This window comes from Condylostylus longicornis, unplaced genomic scaffold, assembly GCF_029603195.1.
Source record: "Condylostylus longicornis isolate FDR11 unplaced genomic scaffold, ASM2960319v2 ptg000163l, whole genome shotgun sequence".
NCBI classification, from domain to species: Eukaryota; Metazoa; Arthropoda; class Insecta; order Diptera; family Dolichopodidae; genus Condylostylus; species Condylostylus longicornis.
The window spans coordinates 1818528-1840377 of record NW_026578131.1 but is presented as its reverse complement, the minus strand read 5'-3'; the positions used below and the strand labels follow the sequence as shown (position 1 = coordinate 1840377).

At 26.6% G+C, this 21850-nt stretch overlaps 1 long non-coding RNA gene across 1 annotated transcript in view; it reads right to left on the bottom strand.

Annotated features, from left to right (window-relative positions):
• LOC129616225 (uncharacterized) overlaps window positions 1-20449 on the bottom strand; it is a 37893-nt gene extending 17444 nt beyond the window's left edge. Inside the window, exon 1 of the long non-coding RNA XR_008697523.1 lies at window positions 20019-20449. This is a non-coding gene — a long non-coding RNA (uncharacterized LOC129616225). The remainder of the gene's footprint in view (window positions 1-20018) is intronic.
• Window positions 20450-21850: the final 1401 nt, after the last annotated feature.

Here is a 21850-nt window from a genome sequence, read left to right as displayed (position 1 = left end):
CGGGTTGATAATTAATTGTACTTTCAAATAAAAAATGGGGTAAAATCGATTAGCCATGCCCATTTATTTTTTCATATGTACTTCTGTGTCTTTATTTTCTATTCTACCTCTATTTTATTATAATAGGTTTTCTTTCTTTTTTCAATTTCCATTTCATACATACAAACAAAATAATATGTAATGTACATTCAAATACATGAACGAAGTATAAGTAGAAAAAAGTCAATATGCTTTTTACTAAACAAAAAATTAGTCACATTTTTCTCTTGCAACAACTAGTTATATTTTATACGAAAATTCTTGTAAAAAATTTGAATTTCATGCTCTTGCTATTGCATTGCAAGTATAAATGTAATAAAAGAAATCTGGAGGTCACGCGTAAGAGTGTATAATATGGAACATCATTAAATACATGCTCGCGGGTTCCCAGTTATAGTTCAAGATAAATGTTTTAAGCTTTTTGTTTGCAATTTTTATTTTATATTATTAAGATCGCTTAGATCAAACGTTTAACAAACAGGTAATCATAACAACATAATCTTTCTCCTAGGCGGATGATGTCATTCAAAATGTCTTTTCTGCCAATTAAAATCTTTGTTCTGTTTGAATTTTTACGCAAATAGTTTTATCACAAAATAGTTCGATTCCTTTATAGAATTTTAAAACTTTCGTATTGTTCAGCAAATCATGAATATTCGCACTTTAACATAAAATATTGATTTATAGTTTTTATAAATATTTTCGGCAAGGTGACCTTTGTTGAACCTTTTAATTCAAATACATCTTGGTGTTTTTTTCAAACGATATTTACTTTTCCACAACCTTTGATTTTGTTTAAAAATGACGGATGTCCTTTTAAAAGATTGGATTTAATGTACATATGCTTTGTCTTTTGTAATATTTAAAAAAAAATTCTGGAGTATTTATAATCTACATATACATTTATACTCTGTACGTTTATCACATATGTATGCATATTTACAATGTACTTGTAACGAGTTCAGAAGAAAAATAAGAGAAGAACTCCACTCCCATAAAAACTATTTTTTTAACAAATTTCAAGGAAAACAGTCTAATATAAAGACCAAAAATTAAAATTGATTTTTCTTTTCAAAACTCTTAGAAATTCAAAATCATATTTTACCATACATTGGAACTTAACGTAAATATATATACTAAATTATTGATATTGTACGTAGCTGCAAACTTGTAGTATACATATATGTATTTATAATTTATGTACCTTTAAAAGTTCTACATGATACATAAAAATAGTTATGCACTACTTATGTGTTTATTTATGAAGCTAGCAAATAAAATAAAATGAAATAAAAATTCAATTAAATACTATATCATACGGTGTAATGCTTTGACATATACCAGTGAATAGATCTTTTTTTGTAAGGAAAAAAAAACGCTTGCAACGTATGCCATTATGGTAACCACTTAGGCAGGTGGAAGGTGTTAAATGAAACAGTTTTTGTTGACCGATGCTATTAAAAGTAGGCTACAATTTTGACTGTGTAACTTTCTTCCAATAACAGCGCTTATAAACATTCGTTAGAAAGGTGGTTCATCAGGATATTCTTCAATTATACGAACTTCATAGTACTTTTAGTTCATACAAAATTCCACAATTATTCATTATAAAATATGTTAAAACTTTAATGTATACACATAAGAATATACGTACATAGAGCCTGTAGTGTACGCATGGGTCCATTTTGATACACTCTCTAATAAATTTGCACATACGTAATGTAATTATTTTCAGTTTCATTTTATAGTTCTTGAAAATAAAGTTCATTGTTATAATCCTTTCTTGTATTCTTACATACATAAATACTTTAGCACAGCATGTGAGTATGAGTGTTTACATTCATACAATGAATTTACAACAATGTATACAATATCAATATTCAGTAGTATAATTAAAAGCAGAATACTGGCATGGACAGTAAGAGAAAGAGGCAATTCTTTAATCTATTAATCTGAATCTACAATCTATTTAAATTAAACTTGCATTAACATACCAAAATTATATAAATTATTCAAAGCTGTAACGATATCAAAGATTTGAAATGAAAAAAGGTCTTGGATAACGGTAACTTAAATAGTAGAAAAAACGTTATAAGAAAGGCTAAAATGTTCAACAACGGACGTAGTCCAGGCGTTTGATAAAGTGTGGCAACAAAGGCACGTTAAAAACTAAAGAGATTGATACCTTTACAATTTGTGGAGTTCTTTGATCGTATTTATTCGAAAGACTTTTTAGTTATAAGGCAAGGAGTACTCAGCAATTAGAGAAATTTCAGCAGGTGTGCTTCAAGGCAATATTTTGGGTCCTATATTATACGTATTTTTATGAGCGATTTGCTAGAGTTCGGGAATGTAACTTGAATAAAATAAAGGTAAATTTGTGCATGTGAATTTCACATACAAAAATTTAATAAATCCACCACAATTAAATTTGAATGGGGTTCAAGTAAAGAAAAAAAAACAATATTTGAAAACAAATATAGAGAAAGCTGTTGGCTCCTAGGTTTTTGGTCCAAATTAGTATTGCATGATATACAAAGTATTGTTGTGATATGTGTAACCAAATAATAAAGCTTATGTGGACATATCGTATACAGTTATGGGGTTGTGCCAGCAAATGAATATAGAGCAAAAGTAATGGTTAGTCAGTTTGAGTAGTTTGCAGAAATTATGACCAGATCAGGTACATTTTAGGTTGACCTAAAGTCTCACTATTGGTAGCTCTGACGAGGATATGAGTCCGCCTATCTTTCTCTAATGATGGTTTTTAATACTTGTAATGAAAAAAATTCTATAGTGATTAGCACTTCGAAGGGTTAAAACTTTTAAAGGGAAGTAGGTCGGTAAATTTTTCATTCTAGAAATATGAGTTTCGAGTAAAGATCTATTGACAATTTCAGCTTTCTCACCTGATAAGTGTGCAAGTTTTGTAAAAAGGTAAATGGACGGACAAGCGAGCATCAAATGCTTTTTGGAAAAGTGCTAACAACCGAATGTTTCCGTTATTTCAAAAAATTCACAATCAATGACGTAACGATGCAGTCACAAAGTGGTTCAAAATTTTGATTTTTTAAAATATGAATTTTCAATGTGGTTTTTAATGCACCTTTTCAATATAGAATTCTATAAAAAAATGCCGAAAAAGTATAGAAAAAAAGTATAGCTCAAAGGGTGAAAAAAAAATTTTGAATACTTATGTATCCGACATTTAAATGAATCTAATTTTAACCCCTAATACTGGTACTTGGAAATAGTGTCCTTTCTACTGCAGCAATGCAAGAACGTTAATACGCATACAAATTCAATGCATTATAAAACATAGCAAGTTGAAATTTCTTATATTAAAGACGATAAACGAATACTTTTCTTTTATAACACAACTGCGCAGATTCTAAAATTTGTAATTATACCCTTGTATCTCACAAATATTATAAATCTACCTATATAAACTTGAACTACTATACTTTAGCACATATTTCTGTGTATAAATCCGTTATCTAAACATTTTTTATTATAGCGGTAACTTAACAACTAAAAAATATTTTTTAAACAAAAAATAGGTATAATTTTTTTATTCTTTAAGGATTTGTATGCAAGGAAAAAAATAAAAAATAAAAATGCAAAATAATTACGCAAAACGATGAATGGAAAGAAAGTTTAATATCAAAATTATATACATTAATAAATTAGATTCCTCCGAACCCTAAAAATTTTATTTTGTTCCCTATACTTTAGCTATTACCACTACAACGTTTATATTATTTTTTTAACCATAAGAAATAAGTTCAAAATAAAATAAGAAAATTATATTATAAAAGAAAGACGAAGAGCCACGCTAAAGACATATTAAATGAGTTCTTAAATATTCGTACAATTTGATCAAAACAAGGAATACCAGAAATATTCTCAGTTTGTTTAATATTTAAGGCTTTGATATTCAATTATATATGAATATGTGTTTAGGATATCTGCTAGTTAATTAAATTAAAATGAATTTGTAAAAGAGACTTCAAATTTTCTTTTTTTTTCTTATTTTTCACTGAAATTAGGTGACGAGCGGGGAGTGTTACCCCCAAATGAATTAATATGAATACAAGACATACAAAAATGTGAAGAAACGAGAAATCTAACTTAACACTTTAGAATTCGCAAAAATTCGTATGTTGTTAGTTTAGATTTCATAAAAACTTGAAGCAAAATTAATAAAAAACTGTTTATTTTTTATTGAAAATAGATTCTTGAAGGGTAATAGCAATAAGTATTTTATTATGTAAATATTGCTCATCAACTTTTTGTAATATCTCAATTACGAAGTATAATAAAATTAAATTGCAATTAGTAATTTACAAGTAATTTTTATAGGCACGAGCAAAAGGAAAATATAACACTCCACCGTTAGTTCGGTTTACCACTGTATTAGTATGACAAATACACATGCATATTATTTCTAATATCGCCGATAAACATATTGCTTAACAATTAGTTTGTATGGAATTTGTTTGTTGCGTATCTTTAAAATATTGTTTTTGCATTTAATTGGAGAAGTGTACTAATTTTCACAAACAACAATATATAACAATATATAATAATAGTAAAATAAATTGTGTACAATTTAAATAACTAAAACTTAATACATATATTTTTGAAAAATACCAAAATGTTTTAAATATTTCTTTATTTTATAAGAAATGTCTTATGTGGCAAAACTAAACTGAAAAATTAAAGAACGCTTTTGAAGAGTTCCTGCATCTGTGTTGCACTATTCCAGGATTGTTTCAGTAATACTAATATGTAACAATTATAGGGTCTCAACAACATTATAAGGTATTGCGCAATGAAGAAGAAATATATCAATTAAATGCTATTTAAATATAAGTAAATGTAAAAAAGAAAAATAAGAATATAGAAAAGTTAGTCAGATTTACCTAGTTTGTCTACATAATATTTGGAGATAATACTCGTATAATATAAGTAAAAAGATTCAGAAAAAAGAATATTAATATGGAACCAAGTATAGCATGTGTCCGGTTTTGGTCCATCCCGAACACCTCTGAGCAAAACTTCCTTGAGTAAGATAGAAGAAATAACTTGGCACAATGGCAATACTTCGTAGCCCCCAACGAAAGGTCAATTTCTCCAGAAGCAAGACACCAAATTAGTCTTCAATGGCAAACAAGGGCAATGTACAGAGGAGGGTTGACTGCAGTGAATGGAGCGTCGGACCCTTTCCGCGCTAATCAGCAATTTTGTTACTCTGTTTGTTGACGTGATTTTCACCAGTGCAGAATGAAGCCCCGCCCTGTAATAAAAATTTGTTTACAAAGTTGTGTATTAGTGCCGGAAGTAGTAATGAAAATATTAAATTCGGTTACAAAAATATTAAAAACAAATTATTGAGAAATCTTCAAACAGCTTTGGCATATAATCGAATTAAAAGGAAATTTATATTGTCCGTACATAAAGCTATGTTAAAAGAATTGAGGTCATTGAACAGGTAAATAATGATTTCACATAGAAAAAACAAATAATTTATTTTTTATTCTAAAATTAAATTTTAATCTTAAATACTCCATTTTTACTATCAATGTAAATCAAAATTTAATATATGTATAAGATATCAATACCATCTACATATGTACATCAAAATGTTAGAAGTTAAAAGTTTTAAGGAAAATTTTGGAGTCACTAATTTTCAAAATAGAGCAAATTATACTTTATTTTCATATAACAGATAATACTTTGATAGACAACATGAACAGATTAAACAGATTGTACTAATGTACAGAACAAGTCTACGACATGTCGTATTCATGTGTATATGTATTTATATGTACATATATAGCGTGTTGGCGAAATTGTTATTCTTTTCGCGTTTTTAAAAAAGAGGAAATTACTTATTTTAATCATGAACTACAGACGACACGGCTTCAAACGAAAATGCTGATTTTTGTTATTTGTACAATTAAATATTGTGTAATATTTACCTACATTATTCATAAACAGTTTTTTGAAATATCATGTCTTTTTTCAATACTAATAGCTACATAATATATATTTTTCTACAAAACATTGTTTATATATGTACGTTTATTTGTTACACACACGACGTACGAGTATATAAAAAAAGAAATAAATAAATTTAACTTTATTTGAATTTGATGACTTAGTACATCTTAATATAGGTACATACATATGTATATATGTAGTTACACTTTCACGTAATTTACAACACGAAACCCATACCATATAATTTTGCATGTTTTAACCAAGTCTCATGTCCATGTGCATGAGTCTTTTAAATCTCGCACCAATTTTTAATTCAAATATCCACACAAATAATATCAAAATAACATTCAACAATAATGAAAACAAAAAAAAGCAACAGATGTGAATTTGTGTGAATAATATTAACGTTTGAAACGCAATCAGTTTCTATTTTATTTATGACGTCACTCACGCTATTTTCAATTTTCAAAAATCAAAAATAAAAAACAAAAATTGTAATTGTGACTGTATAAAAAGAACAATAAAAATTTTTTAAAGAAAAACAGTTGAGTATTTTTAAATAGCCGGTTAATTTTACAAATATTTCAGTTTACATACGAGTATGTATGTATGTACATATGCAAGTTCGATAAGTACAGCAAAAATTGTAATAAAAAAAAAGCCAACACCTGTTAACGCAAAGGATCAAGGAGTTTAAAGTTATTGATTTTATATCGGAGATCTCTCAAGCACAGATGATTTATGAATTATATAATGGTGAATAAATAATTGATTAAATAAATTTTTTCTGTAAAACTCGATAACACTAATTTTTTAGTTTCGAACACATCTAAATCGAAATTATTTAAAATGTATACCTAAAATTTATGTGCGCAATTCTAATTGAAACCAATCAAGTCTTCCTCCATAATTTTTTATATTATTTCTTCAAAAGGAATGTTTTCTATTAATAAATTTTCACGTAGCAAAAAGAAAGAACGTTTGTTAATATATTACTTTTAGATCTTCATTTTTTTCAACTTACTAAAACACCCGAAGCAAAGTAACTTGAGTCCCAATGCTATATATAATAAAGAGACAACATTCCACAGTATGGGTTTAACGAAAAGAAGTACATTAAAGAAGAATATTAACTGCTTTTAAAGTTTTAACTTACATTCTAGTCATTAAGTCATATATTTTTCGGCCTGAAAGAGTGAAACTGTACAATCAAAAAAGTGATATTTTTCTTCAAAACCTCATTGTTTTCTGAACTTCAAACTTCTCTAAAACTTATTTAATTTATTTATTTTAACTTTGCTAACGTATTTGAAATAAAATAAAAAAAAGTTCTATTTTACCTTGATTATATAGTTTTAACTGTTGCGTTTTCAGATTTAATCGGTAAATTTTTGATTTTTTTCGCATTTCAACCACGCAAACCGTGTATTTGTACGTTTATACACGCTTATTGATAATTACACATATACCTACAATTTTCTGTTTACAACTATTTGTCCATTCACCTTAAAATTGGGTAAAATATGAAGTTCAAGAACAATTTCAAAGTTTATACATAAACATACTGTAAAATATATGTGAGCATGTGTTAGGTTTTATTTTTGCACTTATTATTGAACACGGAATTTTGTCTGATGAACACGTGACACGAAATCTGTCTACTTGAACTTATAATGTAGCAAAATACATTGTGAATTGCACAACGAAAAGTTAAAAAGCATTTTTTGGAATAAGATCGAATGGGGTCACATAATTTTGAAAATGATAAGAAAAGTGAATTATAAGAAACATAGTGATGTATTTTCGCAAATACAGGATTAAGTGAAAATTTGAAAGTATTTTATATTACTATAGCTTAAATTATAACATTTACATTATTTATGTAACAATTAATGTTACATAAAATAATAGCATTTTAGTCAAAGTAATAGCATTGCATACAAAAAAGAAGGATGATGGAACCAAATTTTTTGTAGATATAAACTTTTTTCGAACAGTCAATGCCTGGCTACAAATCTGAAATTTTATTCGAAGTATTCCAAAGTATGTTTTATGTTCCGAATTATTCCGATTAAAATATTTTTTCTTGAGTATTCTCATTTTACATAAGCTCCCTAGGAAAGTAATTTACATTTTACTTTCATAAGCTCCCTAGGAATAATTTATATAGAAAATCCCCGCTTATTTTTCCTAATTAGAAAAAAAAATTATAGCGGTTGCTTTGAACATTTTTCTAAAAGAGTTCACCTACTTTTTAGTAGTGCAGAGAAATGCACTATCCTTCGTAGCTCAACATGTCAATTTAATGTGATCACAATACGATACATTTTTTAATTATTGATATTTTTATGATTCACAGGTCACATAATAAAATTGTAATGATTTCATGCTAATATATATATATATATGTATTTTTCACTTTTATTTTTACTTTTAACATTTTACGTTAAGAAATCACCTTAACGTAGAGACAATCTTTACCAAAACGTTATATCAACGATACACGTCAGCATCAAATTTTAATTAATCGTAATTGTAGTAAAAATTCTGTTTTATCTACTAAAAGTACTTAAGTGCATTATATTTCTATTCTATATATTCTGGAAATTTCTGAGGTAATCGGGAAACAAGCTGCAAAACCATTGGATACAAACAATACGGGAATCATATAAAATGTGGTTAAGAAGATAAATTCTTCGCTAATTTAAGATTATGAATGGGTACAAATTTTTATACTTTCTAACCACAAAATTAAGTTCTCTGTTTTCAGAGGTTTTATTACACTAATTTGTTTTGTCCGATTGTTTGTGTATAAAAAGTTTTTTTGTACTACATTTATACAAAATTTTTTTTATTAACTAAGTTATTGCTTTCTTCCGGTCATCTATCTGTTGTCATGTCATCCATAATTCATTTCAATCATTTCCAAAAGAAATCACTCTATTTTATTAATGAATGAACATTATGTACATAATAAGCTAATAATAAAATTTTCTAATGATAAAATCTTTTGAAAGACGATAACAATTTTTTCGGGTAACTACATACATATAAGTGCACAAATATATATTTTATATAACTCGCTTTTCTAAAAGAAACTTGCTTTTACCATTACTTTTTTTTTCGTATACTTTCTTTATTTCTGTTTTTTTAAAATACGTTTAACGAAACTTTTTTGGTGTTCAGAATATGATTGCTGCAATTATGCAAAGAAACTCTGTAGAAATCATTTAGAGAACAAATTTATAATTTTGTTTTTCCATTTCATTCATTCAATATCATTCAAATTTATAATTTCGGAAAAATAAAGTACCGAGTACTTTTCTGATTTTAAAAAGCTGATCTTATAATTTTAAATGAGCTGATCTCAATTTTAAAATAAAAATCATTTATGTATTTATTCTTACAAACTATTAAAACTTTGATCTTTCCTTCAACAATTTCGAATAAAACTGATTAAATTTTTTTATTATATCTAATTAAGATTTATCTTTTCTATTTTGCATTGGAAAAAAAAATTGTGGTTTCAACAAAGTTAGTTGTCAAAAATTTCATATATGAGCTGAAGACTCTTTAATTCGTTCTGCAGTAAGTGTCCTTTTGTTTGCACCTGATCTCTTTGAAAAGTCCGATCGCACAATAACTCAAAAACGAATAATGTAATCGACACCAAACTTTCATAAGTTTTTTCTTTTGTGCCAAGGACGAACCCTATTGTTATTGAACTAATTCGGACAACAGGTTCGGGTAGCTGCCATACAACTCAAAGAGTTTATTTTAAATATTTCAAAAACTAATAAAGCTATAAATATAAAATTTTGTATACATGTGTCCAATTATATTCTACACATGCTCTAAAAATTATATAGGGATAACTGCACCGGTTCGGGTGGCTGCCATACAACTCCAACCGCAAATTTTTTATATTCGGAAAAATAATGAAGTCATATTCATGAAACTTGGCAGTTACGTGTCCAATTATAGGTCAGACATTTCTGAAGTTTCTATAGAATGGTTTCACAGGTTCGGGTAATTGCTATAAAACAACGAAAAGTGCAGGGTATAATTCAATCGGTTTATACCGACTGAAACGTTTTTACTTGTTTTGTATTTCGAAAGCAATCAGAGGTAAAATGGTATATAAGTGGGTATAATGATTCTTACGAGTACAATACTATAACTACGCAAGAAGTATTGATCCTTTTAAAATAAATAAATATATTTAAGTATATTATATTATATATTTTGATTATTTTTAGTTTTGGTTTAGTTTTTTTGCACCGATGCCATCATTGTGAATTTACAGAAGAAAAGGATAGATTTGTAATAAAAAAAAACTAAAACGGAAAGATTATTGGAATTCTTTTTTTGCAGTTCCAAATCTCACTATAAAACTGGTATAGAAAGTTTTTAGAAAATTGAGTATGTACCTAAATTATGCATGATTTATAATGGCACTACTTTATGAATCGTTAGATAAATTAATTTAAGGTTAAAGCCAGTGGAAAGACATACAAAGGAACTGGTAGGTAATACACATATGAGCCAACAGAAGTAAAGTATTTTAAAAAAGTTAATTTCATTCTATAAGCAAACGCTTTAAGTATCGTCATTCCATTGATTGTTAAGTCGACCGGCAATAAATTTAATATTATTTGATTGACAAGTGTTAATTTCAATCATATGGTAAGCAAGTCAAATTGCCTTAATTGGAGAGAAAAAGGCTCTTTGTTTTTAGATTTCATTTTAGAAATGAACTCCTCTCTTATTCATTTTTATTCTTTATATATTTTAATGTTTCAGCAAATTATATCAAGATATGTACATATGTATGTATATCTAGAATAAAAGCAAAACTGAATTGTTTTATTGATTAAACATTTTTATAATATTACGGTTATGCCATTAGATACATACATATTTTATTTTTATAATGTTTCTATAGTTTATTTACGTTTCCATGCTTTCGTTTGTATGTACAACAAAGTATTTAAGAAAGTTTTACATTGTTTTGAGGTAGTGAAATCTATGTTTGCTTTCGTCGTTTTTTAAACAAATCTAAATTATATTGACTAATGCATAATTGAAACCAAAATATATCTGCCAATAAGAATTATATACTCTTACTCTCCACTCATTAAAAAACCTAATGCAAGTTTTTACTTATACCATTATGCAATAATCCCTGCTAGCGAAACAGTTAAAATGTTTTTTCCAATTGCGACATTTAGTAATTTTATTTTGTAATATACGACCTTATAAAAATTCCATCTTAGCTTACATGTCTCATATTCATAAATTAAAATGTAAATACAAGTCTATACGTATTCACCTAGCGCATTAGTGATGATCCTGTTCAGTAAAAAGGACGCTTTAATGTCTGAAGTATAGATTATTTTAATTTATGCAAATGGCACTCAGGTTGGAAAACATAAGTTTGGAAAACACCTTTTCCATAATTCTTTCTTAGTCTTTTTCCCATTTCTCAATTTCTAAGTTCTACAAATAGTGATATATTTGACTTTTCATTAGCCTCAATATATTTGATTTTTCATTAAATATAAGATGAAATTACTTTTACGCATTGTGTATACAATAAGGTAGGTTATGTGATGGCACAAAATTTTGGATATTGAGTTTCAGTGGGAACACACTTCTCCATAGTAGAGAAGTGTAAATAAACTATTTTTAGCAACCTGTCGGTCAGTGTGTGCACGCGTGTATCTCAAGTTCGGCTGAACTGGTTTTGATGAATAATATGTAAGTTTTTTTCGACTATGACACGGATTGATCAAGTTTTGGGATATATCAAACCTTATAAACTGGATCTTTTAACGGGCCTGTTTTACATTTTTGATAATTTTGAAGAAAAAATTCAATACTAAATTTTCTTGAAATTTTATATATAAGCTTATGAGTGTACGCAAAATGTCCTAATTTTTGGAACAAATCAGGTGTCAGCAACTGGACGTTTACTACGGGCCAAATATACATTTTTTCGTATATGAAGTGAAATAATCAAATTATTTCATGAAAATTTAATATTTAAATTCAAGGCGTTCATTAAAATTTAAATTAAAACAATGAATCTATAAATTTTTTGGAAAGATCACGACTCGGAAACTGGTCTGGGGGCCAATTTTATATTTTTTACCATATCAACTGAACGGATTGATGGAATTCCTTGAAATTTAATATTGGAGCTCTGATTTTTACCAAAAGTTACTAACAAACTTTTCGTACAATTCGGACGGCACAAAATGAAACTCTACTAAGAACCAAATTCAAATTTTTCTAGGTATGTTAACTAGAAGCTTATTAGTGTCCTTAAAATTATAGAGAAGTTTTTGAAAAGCATTCTGAAATACTTTTACTAATCTAGACAATATACACTGCGGTCGGTTATCTGCTGATCACATCAAATTTTTTTTTTACGACTGCAAAAAAAAAACGACTAAATGCAGTGAAATTTAAAAATTTTACTTCTTGAATCGGGTTTAAATCAATTACCGCTTTCTAAGGCGGGCGCTATACCAACTAAGTTACAGAAGTACAGAGATATAAAAAAATGCTCAGACGGTTTGTTCTCTAGATTACCTTTCGCAGTATTTATGTATATATAATTACATGCTTTTTATTTTGTCCTTATATACAAACTTGATTATATAGAAAAAAAAGTCCCATACTTTTTATTTTGGATATTTATAGCTGAGTAATATTCATTCTGATTTCTTGTCCTGAGACATTACATACACATAATATACACTTCGAAAAATAGTTTATTTAGTCTAAATATTTAAATTAATATATTTTTTGAATTTTTATTTTTTAGACATACTTGAAGATTGACTAAATAGAAACTTTGTGTTTTAATTTGAAACGAAATTCTCCAGAAATTTAATAGATATTTTATTTATTTTAATAGTTAGAAGCAGCTTTATGTTGAAAATTTTTTCTTTTAAAGATATGATATCATTATTATGAATATAAAGTCGTCACACAAATCATAATATGCAGTATAAGATGAAAAATCATCATATCTAGCGGAGCAAAACAATCAAAAGAATATTGTTGTTGTTTTTTTTCAATTACTAAACACCGCAGTTAGTTTTCATTAAAATATTCGTTGTAATTAAAAATTAAAAAAAAAATTGTATATTAAAAATCAAGCTTAAATTGCAATTTTTAGCACTTAGATATAGTTTGATTAAAACAGTAATCGAAATAAAAGGAAAAGTTAACCAAGTCAATTGTTTCAAATTAAGTACATATGTAGACTCAACAGTCCCTGAAAAAAATTATCTTTTTAATGGGAATTCATGAGGTTTACTTTGTTTTTTTTTCTTTCATTATTTACATTTATTGTTTTTTAAAAAACAATGCAGAAGATAATAACATATGCGGATGCGCTTCTGTTCATGCGCGTAGATTGCGGACATTCATATGTATGTATGCATGTATATGTTGAAAAATTAAATAAATATGTGTGTGAATAAAGTACAAAAATGCATATTTTTATAGAACTGAATTTTTGTTTTTTTTTTTTCTTTAAAACAGCGTGCAAAAATGTATGTATATATGTACACTAATAGCATACATAGCTTTTCCCTTTTTTATTTTAATAAACTATAGTAATCATTAAATGTAATCAAAAAAAGCTAAAATTTTCAGATAAAAATCTTTTTAACGTGATATCATTACATTTTTGATATTTCTACCGAATAATTACATTGAATGAATAAATTTAACATAATATTATTATAATTTACATTCATATATATGCATATGAATTTTTTGAATAATATATTGAAGGCTATAATTTGTTGAAGTAAAGGTAGTAAAAATATTGATTTAGTAAAATTCAAAAGGCGACATTAAATTAGCTTTAAGTAATAGGAGTACAACATATATACAGTATACACTCATACGAGTACATACATACATATTGTTGAACCATTCATTATATTATAAAAGAATATTTAAAATTTTAGATTTTTAGGAGTCTATACCCTATAGGTTTTATATTTTCAATGATTATTATTAATGAATTGATGTACATCAGCTGATATTACATAAATTTATTACAATAACCATTAATACAGCATAATTATTATCCTTATTCAATTAATACAATCTGAACTCAACTACATTATGTACTCGTACATTTCCAATTTTTGATAATGTGCTTGTAATATTTTTTAAAATCTCGTTCGAATTTTTCGTTTTTACTAGACCTTATATACATATTATAATTTTATCTACTTTATGTTATATAATTAAAAACAATGGTAATAATAAATTCATCATTCGATTATAAAGATTTCGGAATATAGCTCTTAAATCTTGACAGAACGATATGTTATTGTAATTAGATACAAAAGAAGTATGAGTACATAATTTTTTATTTGGTATTTTAGTTTGTATAGAATTTTTTGATGGTTATTGTTGGTAACAGTTTCTTAGTTTTTTTTTCATTTAGTTTAATAGAATAAGAATGGATGAAATATAAAAATTTTCAATAAAAATGACAAGATATAAAAATTTGATGACCAAATTCTAACCTTAATGATTATTGACAAAAAAAATGCTATTTTATATTAGTATATTTAATATATTTACATCAGTTAAGTATGGCTTTTTTTCTTATAAATATACACAGCAAGTACATAATATATTCAAAAATTACTTAATAAAAGAATAAAAAAAAAGAAATTATCCGAGAAAAAACTGACCGACTGATTGACCATCTGGTCGTCAAAAACCCCTTACAATATGTATACTACAATGAAATTAATAAAGGAACTTTAATTTTTTACCTTTCCGAAATATAACTACGATTTCACAGCTACACAAAATTTGTGGTTAATGGATTCTTATATAAAGCCAACAATAATTCTATACTCGAAATATATCTCGTATAGATAAAACCAAGTTAGGAATTCAGTGGGAATTCAAGTGTGAAAAATTTTATATGACTGTATATAGAAAAACTCTAGACAAATTCTGTAACGTCCAGATCTGATCAGATAAAGCCGCGATAAACTATTTTCCATGAATTAAAAAAAGTTTTTCTCCTGTGTAATACATACATACGTACATGCATATAAGAATATTTGAACTGGTGTTTGAAATATAAATACAAGTATTGCGCGGCTGTTCCGCATTGATAAATAAAAAAAAATGTTAATTAACTATGTATATAACAACAGCATTTGGGTCGATTTTAGGTCAATGACTATAAGGATAGTTTAAACTCATAAAATCCACAATATTGCACGAATTAATTTATATTTTTTATTGCATAGAATTTTTTTGACTTACCTATTTGAAAATTTTAGATATAGGAGGCATTAATGCACGTATAATGATAATAAAACAAAAGGGTGCATGACAACGTAAATTTTGACAGGACTAATAATACCATTTCTTTTTTTTTTCTTTACAACAAAACTAAAATGAAAATAAAATTAAAAATTGTTTGTACGTAAGTGAGTACTTGTGTATATGTATTGATGTGAATAGGAAACAGAAATATGCAATATGTTGTATTGCAGCCGTATCGTAGCGTTTATGAAATTTTCTGAAATAAAGGCGGCTTTTAAGAATATGTAAGCAGGTAAAAAGTTTTTGTGACGGTGCCAGAGTTTGGGGCTTTACAAAAAAAAATTTTCACGATCTGAAAATTGATGAAGGCCCTGAAATTGGAAGAGGTGATTTTTAACCTTTTTAAAGGTTAAATATGGAATTTTCTTCCCCTCGCAAATATTCTGGTGAACATTCTTCCATGGAAATTTGCAAGAAATACATTATACTTTACGAAGAGATATAGAAATACCAGAATTAAGCGAATTATGTGTGACTAGAACTATCGCACTTATATTTAATTAAATAATTGCAGTATAAAAAATAAAAGTAAAAAAAAGGTTTTGAATAGTAATTTAAAAAAATAAAATTGAGATTAATATTTGAAAACACTTGCAGGATATTGAATGCTGCATAATAATATGCAAATAACACAAATAACACATTTTTGGTTAAATTATTTAATTGTAATCAAGAATAAAATACAGTTTTTTTACGAACATACTTACATACATCTTAACGAAATATAATAACGGTAATTTCCGAAAATTCAAACATGCACTTACCATTCTAATTTAAATCTTAAAATTTTTTATTGCATACATAGATCTGTTTACTTTTGCAGATTTTTAATGTCTTATTGAACGTTTACATCGGTAAGTTATTGACAAGAAAATAGGATGCATTCATAAATACATACATACAATGAAATATTTATGAAGTGACAATAAGATGAAGTGGCAGATACAATGAAATATTTATGAAGTGACAGTTATTAGAGTCACCTCAACTCACAAGAAAATATTGCTTCAAGTAATATGACCTATTGAATAAATGAAAAAAAATTAAAACTAAAAATTTTCGAATTACGAACTGGGCAAAAGCCCCCGTAATTTTCACCAGTAATTTTCTTTTAAAAGTTAAAAGTTTTGCCCAGTTCGTAATTCGAAAATTTTTAGTTTTAAAAAAAATTAAAACTAAAAATTTTCGAATTACGAACTGGGCAAAAGCCCCCGTAATTTTCACCAGTAATTTTCTTTTAAAAGTAAATATTGTAAATAAAGTTCTGGAGGTGTGGTAAAAATTTAAAATCGTTCTCTAATTCGGTTTTGAAGCCCTGATCTTTTCAAAAAACTTTTGTTCATTTATTTAACAACCGGAATTTAAATATTGAATTTCAAGGAAATTGGTTGATTATTTATATGCGCAAAAATGTAAAATTGTCCCAGAAATTTATCAAGTTGCCGAGGCCTGATGTATACCAAAAGTTGATCAGTCCGTGACATAGCCGAAATAAAGCAAAAATAAAATTTTATGTACATACAGACGGACAAATCAACTGACCGACAGATCGACTTTCTGATAAGAATAGTTTCCGTGACTTTAATAATGCTGTAAAAAAGATTTAAGTATGGTATTAATACGGTTGTAGTACCGTCTCAGAGCTTTCAATACGTTTACATTGTTAAAAAAACTACTAAAGTTTTTCGTACATTTTGGAATACAATTTTTACAATATTGTTATACATACTTTGACGTTTGTTTGAAAAGTTCAATTTAAAGTTCTGTGCAAATGTTAATTTTTGACAAACATCACCAAGTCATGAAAAACATTGCATTTTTATGCTGCATTTTAGGAAAAAACTTAATAACTAACACTTTATTGCTGAAAATAAACGCTAATTTATTTAATTGGTTATTTATGGCAACATTTATATGACAAGGTATAAGAAAAGCGTGCTTGATTTTTTCGATACCCGATTTACTTTAATTTTACAACTCCACTACGTATAAAACGCATTTAGGAAAAGTGTACAATGTCAAGAGCTTTTACTAAACTTTTTGGAATTTGATACTTTGTAAAATTTACGTCGTAAGCGCACTATTGAAGTCACAGTTTATTTACACTTCCCTATTAATGAAGAAGTGCGTTTCCACGAAAAACTAGATATTTGAAATTTAGTGCCGTCAAATAATTTCGCTTATTGTATGTAATCGAAATTAATTTGAGAAAGGAAAAATTTAAAAATATAAAAAATCTAAGCAAAATCTAATTTTGAAGTTTTTGTTAATAAAGACTTCAGAAAATCCTGAATCCTGACATTTTTCTTAAGCTTGGAGAAACTATTTTCAAATGTACTTTTTTTGTAATAGAGATTTACTGAGAGCTTTATATTAAGATCAAAGTTAGAACTGAATTACCGAAAATGCTTAACTTCATCAATAAAGTTATGCACCTGTTTGTTATCTGTTACAAAATAAGTCATATGAATAAATCAACACTGTCGTATGTGTTATTTATAAATGTGTGCATAGACAGTCTAAAAATTCAAATTTATCATATAATGGAGTGTTTTTAAAACTTTCTTTGTTATTAATTGACAAACTAAGTTCAGTATATTAACTTACATTGTAATTGAACCGTACGTAATCTTGTAACATATCATATGTTACGTTTAAGTGTGTGTATATTAAACTTTTGTATGAAATAAAATACATTAACAAGGATTATTTATTTTTTTTGTATGAATTATTGTAGGTAAAGCAGTCATTTTGAAAGATACCATTGACATGTGCATATACAATGTTACGTATTATATAAGAAGCTTAATATTGCCAAACAATGTGAAAATTTTTTTAATCCAATGTGAGAAATTGTTAGATTTTATATAAAATATAGTTAATTCTCCTACTTAATTCATTTTAATGATTATCGTTTTACTTAACAAGCATTTGAACCATGTGTAGCATTTACAAATTCGGAGGCATTAAATATCAAGGCCATTTTAAGTTCGTTTACAATAACACTACTTGCTTAAATCCTTTTGTTTAAAAAGAAAAATGAAGAAAATTTTAATAAGTGTATTGTAATAAATGAAATTAAAATGATGAGTAAGTTAGAAACATAAAAGATAATAAAAAATGGATAAAAAGTGGAAATTTTATCCGATTTTGCAATAACAGAAAATATGCATAGTTACATTCATAGACAATTCATGGACAACAACATAATATAATAGTAGTTTAATTCAATAATTGGATCACGGTACCTATGCCGCGGATGTTACAATTCGGTATGTACACATACGAAAAATCTATTAATTATTCACTTTGATTATTTGTTTACAATTTGAAAAATTCTGTACACTGTACAAAAATAAACCTAACATATTTTCACAAAGCTTCTGTTCCAGCTTTCATACTTCAGTTGCGATTAAATTCAATTCAGTAAAACAAAAAATATTATAAAGTCCCATATTGTACTAAAATTTCTTAATGGAAGTATCACTTACTTTAAAACATACATATATACATATACATACTAAAAATTTGAATATCTCAGTTAAAGGATTTTTAATTTATAGCAAATTTCTTCTTTTTCAAACTTATAAAACAAACGCAAAAATACATGGGACATTAATTTCAAATTTGACAATTTCCTGATCATATATTTAATAAACTTGTTTAGGAACCTCGCGGTCAAATCTAAAAAGAGTAATAAATTGTTCTTAAATATGACATATTTCGGTTATACTTATATAAGTCCTTTTAGACTTAAGTTTACTTGAGCTATTTTTGTGAAGAAAATGTGTTAATTACAATTGTTTGAGATCGTGAAACATATCACAAATTTAAATAACTATTTTAAACATTTTCTCATAATTTATTTTGAATTACAAGACAACATTGAATTTACATAAGGAACTGAGGATTTGGAGAACGCTTATATGTAATGTACATATTCTTGAGGAAATATTAAAAATAAAAAGAATATATTTTTTGTTTAGCCTTTAGTATCACGAAAATTATTAAAAAAATATCTTAAAACGTTAATTTTGGGCTGGTAAAAAGATTTTTGCACAATGTTCCTCGGATGTTTTCTAAGCTCTACTATTTTCATTTTAAAATCAAGTGCAGAACAACCAAAAATTAAACTTTTTACAGATTTTTGCCTTTTTTTGTACGTTAATTAGAAAAGCTTATGTTTTTGCTATATTTTGCAGTTACCTTAATCCAATCCTCATTTCATTACCTTTTGCCTTATAAAATGGATATGAAATAGAAAAGTTACTTATAAATCATACTAGGTTTTTGTAGTTAGTCAATTTTAACTTATGATTACCGTTGCGGTATTAGTACAATATATTTGTTTAGTACAAAAATTTGAACCCAACATCCTAAATTTGATATACAAATCTCGAACAAAACAAATTTTCAATAGGAACAAGAAAAACTCTTTCGTTTTAAGTAATTTAAATATAATTTAGTTATTTAAATAATAAAAATTATCTTATGGAATAGTTGCCTTAATAAAATATAAATTGTCATAAAATTAGGAGAAATCTTGAAAAATTTTAAAAATTTATTAAAGCCTGACATTCTGTACATACATTTTTTTGATAGACGAAGTAATTTTTGACCTTTCTGCGTTTACAGAATAATATTTCTTATAAAAGTATATTTCCGATATGGGTATTTTGTCAAAAATTTGCGTTTTTATAACTTTTGGAAGATATACCAAAGTTTTCATTCTGAAGAAATAATGCATTTACTAAGTTGTATTTTGGTACGAATTCATTATTTTTGATATTAGATGCGTTTTCTAGGACAAATTGTTCACTCAAATTAAATTATAAATACATAGTTGTAAGGATTCTTAATTTCTCACTTTCTATTTTATCGTTCTTCATTTTTACTTTCTTTAAAATGCGTTCAAAAAACGGCACTTCTTTTTTCCGTTGTATTTAATGTTAAAATGATTAATTAAAAATAAATTTTTTAACCAAACAAATGATATGAGCACTGTTATATCGTTTTTTTCTTTTTTTGCTAACTCAATACACTCTTTGTAAACATTTGTTGTGTATTATTATAATCACTTTGAAAACTGAACAAAAACTAAGGGAGCAAAATTGGGAATATAAAAAAATACTCTTTCTTGTGGAACGAAGGGAAAACCAGTATAAACAACAATTATACCTGAATTGAACACCTACGATGATTTGAGTATTATTTTGAGTTTATATTTAAGTCTTCAAAGGTATTTTAAGTTATTTTTTTTTCTGATTTTCGAAATGACTCACTAATTTTTAACTTCCACAATTCCCCTATATATTGAAGTGTGTGCGTGATGGTGTTTAACACGAATTCATGAATGAATTCCAAAGTCTAGTTGTTGGAATAAAAGTACCTGTATACACAATATTAATTTTTGATTTCATACCTAGAAATAATTATTAATAAATATTATTAATAACTAATATTATTAAGTATGAATTTTTTTTTTATTAAATTTCAATCCATTTTTTGTAAACACTTACTTCGCACTATTTTATTTCTTCGGAAATTGAACAAAAATTTAAGGATAAAGTTATGGAAATACGAAAAAGTACTCTTTGTTTAACGAAGGAAAAATGTGAAACATGCAAATGTACCCGAATACCTACAACGGTTTGAGTATTGTTTTGTATTTCATTGAATGAGTTTTTTTCTGTTTTCGAAATGACTTACTTTTTTTTATTTCCAGAATTCCACTTTAAACTTAAGTGTGTGCAATAGTTTTGCTCACCAATTCATGAATGAATTCCAGTAATTAGTTTGTTGCATTACAACCAATTTTATACTTATGTAAATGAATGTCAGCATTCTTTTTTCTTTTTCTTAAGTTTTGAAACAGAATTTTACAAATTCCAGTTGTCAACTGCAACTCTTTCGATAATAATAAAGATTTCATTTAGCATACTTTACATATCCTTAATTTAAAATTTGCTGCAAAATTATAATAATGTGAAAAATGTTTCAATTTAATTTCATAACATTATAAGCGATTTTAAAGAAAAATCAAATCAGAACGAATTTATGTACTTTAAGACATTGAAGCCTTTAATTTTTTCACTTTAGGTTAGGTTATAGTATCCACCAAAGAAATATTAAAATAATAAAGAATATGAAATAAAAGGATCATCAGTGGCAAAAATGTTAATCCCAGATTCAAACCCTAACCTCGATGTCAACGTATTAAAATCAACATTGAGATAATTGTTGGAATATCATTTTCTATGCAGCTAGAGGAAGTGTTACGCTTGAATTTTTACAAAACTGGCCCGAGAAAATTTAACTCCACTTCTCCACAAAATCTGTAGTGAAAATCGTCTATGGCCGGATAAGACAGTCGTAAGGAGCCTCATTCTATTCTTGCCCATTTCAATAATCTTTTAAAATG